The 8,873-nt window shown below is 35.8% G+C and overlaps 1 non-coding gene across 1 annotated transcript; it reads right to left on the bottom strand.

The window, feature by feature from the left end:
- Positions 1-2,257: 2,257 nt before the first annotated feature.
- LOC121208625 (small nucleolar RNA R71) lies at positions 2,258-2,364 on the bottom strand. Its single transcript, XR_005903755.1, has one exon. It is a non-coding gene; the product is annotated as a small nucleolar RNA R71 (small nucleolar RNA).
- Positions 2,365-8,873: the final 6,509 nt, after the last annotated feature.

The raw sequence follows: 8,873 nt of genomic DNA, 5'->3' as shown, positions 1-8,873 counted from the left end.
TGGAGGAGTGGCTAAGTGACGCCACTTAGAGAGTAGGGAGGTGGCGTTAGTAGCTGGCAAGGAGATCCAAGGTTCAAATCCTAGCTTAGTATTTTTAGAAGTTTAATTTTGGCCTTCTAGAAGGATGGAAGTGGCATGAAGATGGACTCCAAGGGAAGTGTTCAGAAGAGAAAATTAAGGAAAAGATCAAGGAATTATCAGGGAGAAAAATGAGGAGATGTGATAAACCGTAAATTATACATATTTTTACCCCATGTTTAATGCATTTTATGGATGATTTCTCATTAGAATTGGTGAATTCGATGCTCATAATGCTTTAATTTCATGTTTTATACTTAGGAGAGCATAGGAGAGCGAAAGCAATGAAAAACAGACCAAAAATGGAGAAAATGGGCCAAAGCACGAAATCAACACGGCTTGGACCCCCTCACATGGGCAGACCACATGGTCCTGTCAGTTTAGCAGGCTCGAATACGGCTTGAAGTAATCGAACACGGGCGTGTCCCTGCCGAGCCCCAGTTGAGTCCAATTCGGAAAAGGCTAATTCTGAGGGCTTCTAGGCATTCCAAAGCCTATAAATACACCCTAGAAGAGGAGAAAAGAGAGACACAGAATAGGGAGTAAGGAATTACTCCAAGGAAGCCGATTGATTCATCTCAAAAGCTGAATTCATCATCAAGACTGAAGATCTCTCCTTAATTCCCCTTCAAGAGCTTTGGGTTTTCTTTATGTTTTGTATTCTTTATTTTTCTGAGATGTTTTCTTATTTAGTTATGAACTAAATCCCCTAAATACCTAAGGGGAATGAAACCTAAGACGAATCTTGTTATTATTTTCTGAATTGTATGATAAATATTTAACTTGTTCTTAATTATGTGTTCTTAATTCTTGTTTTGATATCCCATGATACTGATTCAAGATAAGTTCTTATTTAGAGGAGGAATAGACCCTGTCTAAAAGTACATTTATCACAATTAAACAGAGTTGATTGCACACCTAGACATAGGGTGAAAAGATTTTACCGGATTAAGGTGAAACCTAATAAGGGGATCCATAGATCGAGTTAATGCAACCCTAGAGTGTTAATTAGAGAAAAGTCTCGGTTATTCAATCTAGGGATTAAACGTTATTAGTCTTCAATAGGGATAATAACATAACTTAGGGATCTCTACAGAATAATTTGAATGAATAAAGCGTCCGATTCAGAGACAGAATAAGAAGTAAAGTCTAGGTGGATTTTTCCTGAGGCATTGCCTTAAGTCAATTGATTTTTCCCAAAAGCAATTTCCCCAATTCTTTACTCTTTGAGTTCTTAGTTTAGATAATTAGTTAATTAAAACAAAATCTCATTATTCTTAGGCTAGATAATAAAAAGACAGTCATTACTAGTACTTTTAGTTCCTTTGGGTTTGACAATCCAGTCTTGCTAAAACTATACTATTGTTCGATAGGTACACATGCCTACATCGCGATAATAGTTAGTTCAAGAACGAATAATTATAAATATTTAAAACCTATCACGAAATAATGCGATCAAGTTTTTGGCGTCGTTGCCGGGGAACTAAGATATTAGGAATGCTTAATTTTTATTACTTTAGCCATTTATTTTTCTTGCAATTTAATTTAATTTTATTATTATTTATTAACTTACATTTTCCTTCTCTTGGCAGGTTTTTTTATAGTTTATGACTAGAAGAAACTCGTCGGGACCATTCCTTTTCAACGAAGAAATCGATCGTACAGTTCATAGAAACCAAAGAGAAATAAGGCGCAGCTTAAGATACACAGAGAACGAGCAAGAAGACGATACTCAACCCCAACCGAAGAGATGGCTGAAAACCAAGGCAATAAGATACCTCCTGCAATTGCGGCTAATCAAAATCCTACTCCACACACTATGTATGATTATGCTAAACCTTCTTTAATAGGAACTGAATCTAGTATAGTTAGACCTGCTATAGCTGCAAATACTTTTGAATTAAAACCTAACACTATTCAGATGATACAACAATTTGTTCAGTTTGATGGTTTGCAGGATGAAGATCCCGACTCTCACTTAACAATCTTTCTGGAATTTTGTGATACATTTAAAATCAATGGCATTTCTAATGATGCCATTCGTCTTCGGTTGTTTCTCTTTTCATTGAGGAGCAAAGCTAAACAATGGTTGAACTCGTTATCACGAGGTTCAATTACTACTTGGGAACAAATGATCGAAAAATTTTTAATAAAATATTTTTCGCCGGCTAAAACAGCTAAATTACGTAATGATATCTCTTCTTTTGTGCAGATGGATTTAGAAACACTCTACGATCCATGGGAGAGATACAAGGACCTTCTGAGAAGGTGCCCTCACCATGGGTTACCACTTTGGCTCCAAGTACAAACATTTCACAATGGTCTGAATCCTTCGACTCGGCAAATGGTTGATACAGCGGCGGGCGAAACCATCAATAATAAAACACCGAAAGATGCCTATGAGTTTATAGAGGAGATGTCACTGAATAACTATCAGTGGCAAGTCATGAGGACAAAGCCAACGAAAACAGTCGGCGTTTATAACGTCAATTTAGTCACCATGCTCTCTAATCAGGTAGAACTCTTAAATAAAAGGATTGATGGTTTTCTTAATTCTTCACAGGTTCACCTAATAGTGCAGTACGAAGCAAGTAGCGGTGGAACAAACCATTCAAAATACCAACCTTTTGGCCACAACATGGATAATAAGGAATTAAACTACATGGGTAATAATCCTCGACCTCAAAACAATCCATATAGTAACACTTATAATACAGGTTGGAGGAACCACCCCAATTCCTCGTAGGGCGATCAAGGAAATCAAAGACCACAACATCCTCCGGGCTACCAACAACCACACTACCAATAGGAAAAGAAGCCAAATCTTGAAGAGATGCTCTCAAAGTTCATATCAGTGTCAGAAACTCATTTTTAGAACACCGAGACAGCACTTAAGAATCAACAAGCGTCGATCCAAGGACTCGAGACTCAGATAGGCCAACTTTCCAAACTAATCTCTAAACGACCACAAGGCAATTTGCCAAGTAATACCGAACCTAACCCAAAGGAACAGCTCAACGCAATTAATATTCAAGATGACGAAGGAGTCGTTGATCCTGAACCAGAATCGAGGCACGAAACTGTGGTAAGCAAAGGTTAAGGTGAAGTAGATTATAATAAAAACAAACCAGTGACTGTCGAATATAAACCTCGTGTTCCATACCCCAATGCAACACGGAAAGACCGCTCAGATGAACAATTTGGTAAATTCCTTAAACTCTTAAAAAAATTACATATTAACTTATCGTTTATTGAAGCTCTATCGCAGATGCCAAACGCAATAAAATTTTTAAATGAGCTTTTAGCAAATAAGTGAAAGTTGGACGAGGCGTCTCATGTGGAGCTAAACGCAATTTGCTCAGCCATTCTCCAAAATAAACTACCCAACAAACTAAAAGATCCAGGGAGTTTTACGATTCCTTGCTTAATTGGTAGTTTAGACGTTAATTATGCATTGGCTTATCTAGGGGCTAGTATCAACGTCATGCCTTACAAAATGTTTAAGCAACTAGGTCTCGGGAAACCCAAATAGACTAGGATGAGCATTCAATTAGCAGATAAAACTATAAGATTCCCTTGGGGTATTATTGAAGATGTGCTAGTTAAAATCGATAAATTTATATTTCCCATTTACTTTGTTGTTCTAGACATAGAAGAGGATAGCAACACTCCCTCAATACTAGGAAGGCCCTTTTTAGCAACTGCTAAAACTATCATTGATGTTGGCACAGGTGAACTCACACTCCGGGTGGCAGACAAAACAATCACCCTTCAAGCTTGCAATTCTAGCAACACATCAGGAATTGAAGGTGATCATTTAGCCCATTCTACTAAAACTAACAATATGGTGCAACCTACTTTGCAGAAAATGAGTTTGAAGGAAGCACACGAGTCATTCTCAGGAAATAGTAGAGGACCTGTTCATGAAGATCGAAGATTACAAATCGAGGAACTCAATGAATGGCGACACACAAACCAAGAACACCCGACAAACTGAAACTATGCCAAAACGATCCTGATACCTCTCCAAATCAACTTAAGGTTAGTGATAAGGTATTATTAAATGCCGCAGATCCTCACATCGTTATTACCACACCTAATGAGGAAATCCCTCTTACGGTACTCAGTATTTTTCCATTCAGTACGGTGGAGGTGAGTCATCCCAAGTTCGGCACTTTTAAGGTAAACAACACCCGTTTAAAACCTCATTTTGATGAGATTGATAGCAGGAATGAGGAGAATAAACTTCTCAAACCACCATGATTATTTAAACGGAGAGGTAAGTTGAGCTTAGACTATAAATAAGCGCTTCTCGGGAGGAAATTCGAGCACTAACTGTATTAACTTCATTCAAAATTTAGTCTTCAACATCTAACTTACTAACGGAGCTCTTTAATACAGGTTTTCCACAGAGACACGGCCAAGCACACGGGTGTGTTTATGGCCGTGTGAAAACAAGGCAGGAATTTCCCCAACACGGGCTACAATAAAACGCCACGGCCGTGCAACATGGCCGTGGTCGAGCCTGCCAAAACAACATGTGCGTGCGACACGCCTGTGTGGAAGACCCGTGGTTGAAACTGAGAAACTACCACGGGCGAGCGACACGTTCGTGTCTAGCACCCGTGGACCACATTGTTAGAATGAGACAGGCGTGCGGGAACCTACACGACCGTCGAAGAAGCGAACCATATCACACACGGTCGTGTAACATGATCATGAATACATACTCCCTATACACACGGGTGTGCGAGAAGGCCGTGTGACGACACCAAAATTCGCGACGACACGGACGGGACACGAACCACACGGGCGTGTGCACCGGCCGTGCCACTTGAAAAATTAGAATAATTATCTTATTTTATTTTCTTTTATTAAGTTTTTAAGATTCACTTGTTTTCCTTTTAAAAACGGCTTACCTTCAGAGTCAAGCTTGCCATCCAGAGTTATCTCCAATACTCGATCTCGCCAATCCAAGAATATCATCCATTCTTAATACAGGAAGTTTCACTTCTCCCCCTATCTTCTTTTTATACTCTAATATCTATCTTTGTACATTGAGGGCAATGTACATCTTAAGTGTGGGGGGTATTTATTTCATTATCAGTAAAATCCCTGAATAATTACCTTGTTCTCTTGAAAAGCTCTCATATCATATTTAGGATAAATTTTAATTGATTTATGATTTTGATTTATATATCTTGAATTAAAACATAAGCATTTATGCATTGATTGTTTAAACTTTAAGACATTAGAGAATCAAGCATGATGAGTTGATTTTAAGAATTTAAAATTATAGGTTGTTTCCCCAAGTCTAGGTATTACTTTGAATTGGAATTCACGAGTCTAAACATCAAAAAGCCATAATTTTGTGAGATTTTTGAGTCTTTGGAGCATCTATTAATCCTTTCATGCTTACTTTTATTATTGCTTTGAGTGCGACAGTATTGAACTGTTATTCTAGAACTTGCTTGATTATGCATGTCGAGACCACGCCATTTGATTTGATATATCAAAATGATTAAGGTACTTAGGATTAACCCACTCATGCCATGAAAATCCTCTCTCCATGATTAACCCCTAGTAAACCCCCTTGAGTTTAACAAGCCATTTCTTGTATTACCCTTAATATTGACCCTTAACCCATTATTGTTGAAATCCCCTAAATTAATTTGATCCATATTTTTGTCGAAATTTGAGTTGAAGAAATTGCTTAGCTATGTCTTGTTTGTAGTAAGTTAGCCTATGTATTTAACTTGTTCTTAAAAAAAACTATGTATACATATCTGTAATTTCATATTCTGAGAGAAGCTCTGTTGTACGCAAATGAAGACTAACTCTTTTCTAGTTAGGTAATTTTTCAATTCAATCTTGATTCTAACCCTTTCTTTCAGCTTGTGACCACACCCCCTAACAAAGCCACACTACAACCCTCAAAAGACCTTTTGATTGATGTATCATCTTAAATTATAGTGGTGGAGATTTGATTTTCATGCAAGCCTATGGTAATGACTTTTCATTATTGACTATTGAGTGCTGCATTTATTGTCCTTAAACACCTCGAGTGATTTGAGTGAATCTTTAGTGAGAATGTGAAACTCTGTGATATTTTAAATTCAAGGTAATTACTTAGATGCGGAGAGACACCTATGTTTGCATGATTAAATACTCAACTTAGAACGTTTGAAATGTTTATCTTCTTTTAATTGAATTCTCAATTTATGATTACTTATGGATTATTTTGAGATATTATAGATAAGAATTATAAGTTGAGGAGAATTTATTTTGATTATGAGTTGAGGTTTTTGCTTGAGGACAAGCAAATGCTTAAGTGTGGGGGTATTTGATAAACAGTAAATTATACATATTTTTACCCCATGTTTAATGCATTTTATGGATGATTTCTCATTAGAATTGGTGAATTTGATGCTCGTAATGCTTTAATTTCATGTTTTATACTTAGGAGAGCATAGGAGAGCGAAAGGAATGAGAAACAGGCCAAAAACAGAGAAAATGGGCCAAAGCACGAAATCAACACGGCCTGGACCTCCTCACACGAGCAGACCACACGACCGTGTCAATTTGGCAGGCTCGAACACGGCCTGAAGTAATCGCACACAGGCGTGCCACGGGCGTGTCCCTGTCGAGCCCAAGTTGAGTCCAATTCGAAAAAGGCTAATTTTGAGGGCTTCTAGGCATTCCAAAGCCTATAAATACACCCTATAAGAGGAGAAAAGAGAGAAATAGAATAAGGAGTAAAAAATTACTCCAAGGAAGTAGATTGATTCATCTCAGAAGCCGGATTCATCATCAAGACTGAAGATCTCTCCTCAACTCCCCTTAAAGAGCTTTGGGTTCTCTTTATGTTTTGTATTCTTTATTTTTCTGAGATTTTTTCTTATTTAGTTATGAACTAAATCCCCTAAATACCTAAGGTGAATGAAACCTAAGACGAATCTTGTTATTATTTTCTGAATTATATGATAAATATTTAACTTGTTCTTAATTATGTGTTCTTAATTCTTGTTTTGATACCCCAGGATACTAACTCAAGATAAGCTCTTATTCAGAGGAGGAATAGACCCTGTCTAAAAGTACATTTATGTAACACTCCTAACCTGTATCCGTTGCCGGAATAAGGTTATGAGGTATTACTTGACTGAACAAAACTTCTATAAGGTCAAAGATATTTACCAGACATAAATTATCAACAATGCAACCTGTCTCATTGATTTTTTCATAAGAGCTCTTATAAATTTCCAAAATGACTAACTATCAAAACATAACCGAATATCTAATAACAAATTAACTACTATCAAGTTATAACTAAAACATTTCAACACATTAGTTCAATTATAAGGCTTCTCTAAACAAAATAAGCGAGCCATCTTTGCATGGCTATAATGTATACAAAGTCAAAATATCATTCTACCTATAGTCTATCCTATACATGCCTTAAATCATGATGATATACCATCTTCTCAACTCACATAATGACTCGGTAATGTGATGATATCTTTGGCTCTTCCAACTCGAACTAAAGGATAAACCTATAAGGAATGGAAAAGAGAACACGGAGTAAGCTTCAATGCTTAGTAAGTTTTAAGCAATGCAAACAATTAATTTACTTATAGATCGATTATTTCAAATTTTCAAGAAATCATTCCTAGGTAATTGCCATTTCGGCCAAGTATCCATGAACATAATGCATATTTAGCAAATTCACCTCACTTGAATCTGAACTCAATTAAAACCAAATATTGAAATCACAAATAAGATCATAAGAACTCGAAAAGTATCTCATTAACTAGTTTTAACCATGTTTGCAACAAAATCACAAATTCACTACAAGCTATTTTCCTGAGCAATAGTCACTAAATTATTTATAATTGGAGATAAGAAACTCCAAATAAAGTGCCGGTAATTTTTCCTGAAAATAGACTTATATATCTTCCATCCGTAAAATTTTCAGAATTTTTGGTTTGACCAATCAATACCATATTTTTATTGAAGTTTCCCCTGTTTCACTGTTTGACTATTCTAACCACTCTTCACTACAAATCAATTTTCTCATTACACAGAATTCGAAATATGTTATCGTTTACTTCATTTGAAACTAGTCTCATTAATAAGTCTAAAAATATAAATTTTATCTTATAATCATCATTGTACAATTTACAATGATTTTCTAAAAACAGAACAGGGGATTTCAAAGTCATTTTGACTCTGTCTCACTCCACTTCAAATATCTTATTATCTAAAATTATTTTTCTTACACGGTTTCTTTTATAAGAAACTAGACTCATTAAGCTTTAATTTCATAATTTATTCAGCTTCTAATTCAATTTCCACAATTTATGGTGAGTTTTCAAAATCACGCTACAGTTGCTGTCCCAAGCAGATTTATTACAAATTTGCTCTTTCACACATTCCTTGCATTCAAATTATCTAAACATGTATATCATGTCATTCAAGATCGAACTCATATAACATAGGCATTAAAATGCTTCACTATCAGCTTTAGTTCAATTGAAACGAATGAAATACAATATCATATTCACATTTCCAAGATCGTAATCACCTAAAAATAAAATCATATACTTCCACAAACCTTTCCACAAGGACCAAGTGTTTATATTTGAATATAAACATAGAATCACTTCACATAACTTCACATATTTACCGAATATATCACAATCACATTTATAGTCATAACACTTATTCACAGATGCATCACTTTATATATATTTATAATTTAATTCAAATCAAAATCGCATACGAGTACATGATACATA

The sequence above is a fragment of the Gossypium hirsutum genome, chromosome A10 (genome assembly GCF_007990345.1).
Source record: "Gossypium hirsutum isolate 1008001.06 chromosome A10, Gossypium_hirsutum_v2.1, whole genome shotgun sequence".
Classification (NCBI taxonomy): Eukaryota; Viridiplantae; Streptophyta; class Magnoliopsida; order Malvales; family Malvaceae; genus Gossypium; species Gossypium hirsutum.
The sequence above is the reverse complement of the archived record's forward strand: the minus strand, read 5'-3'. Positions and strand labels throughout refer to the sequence as shown.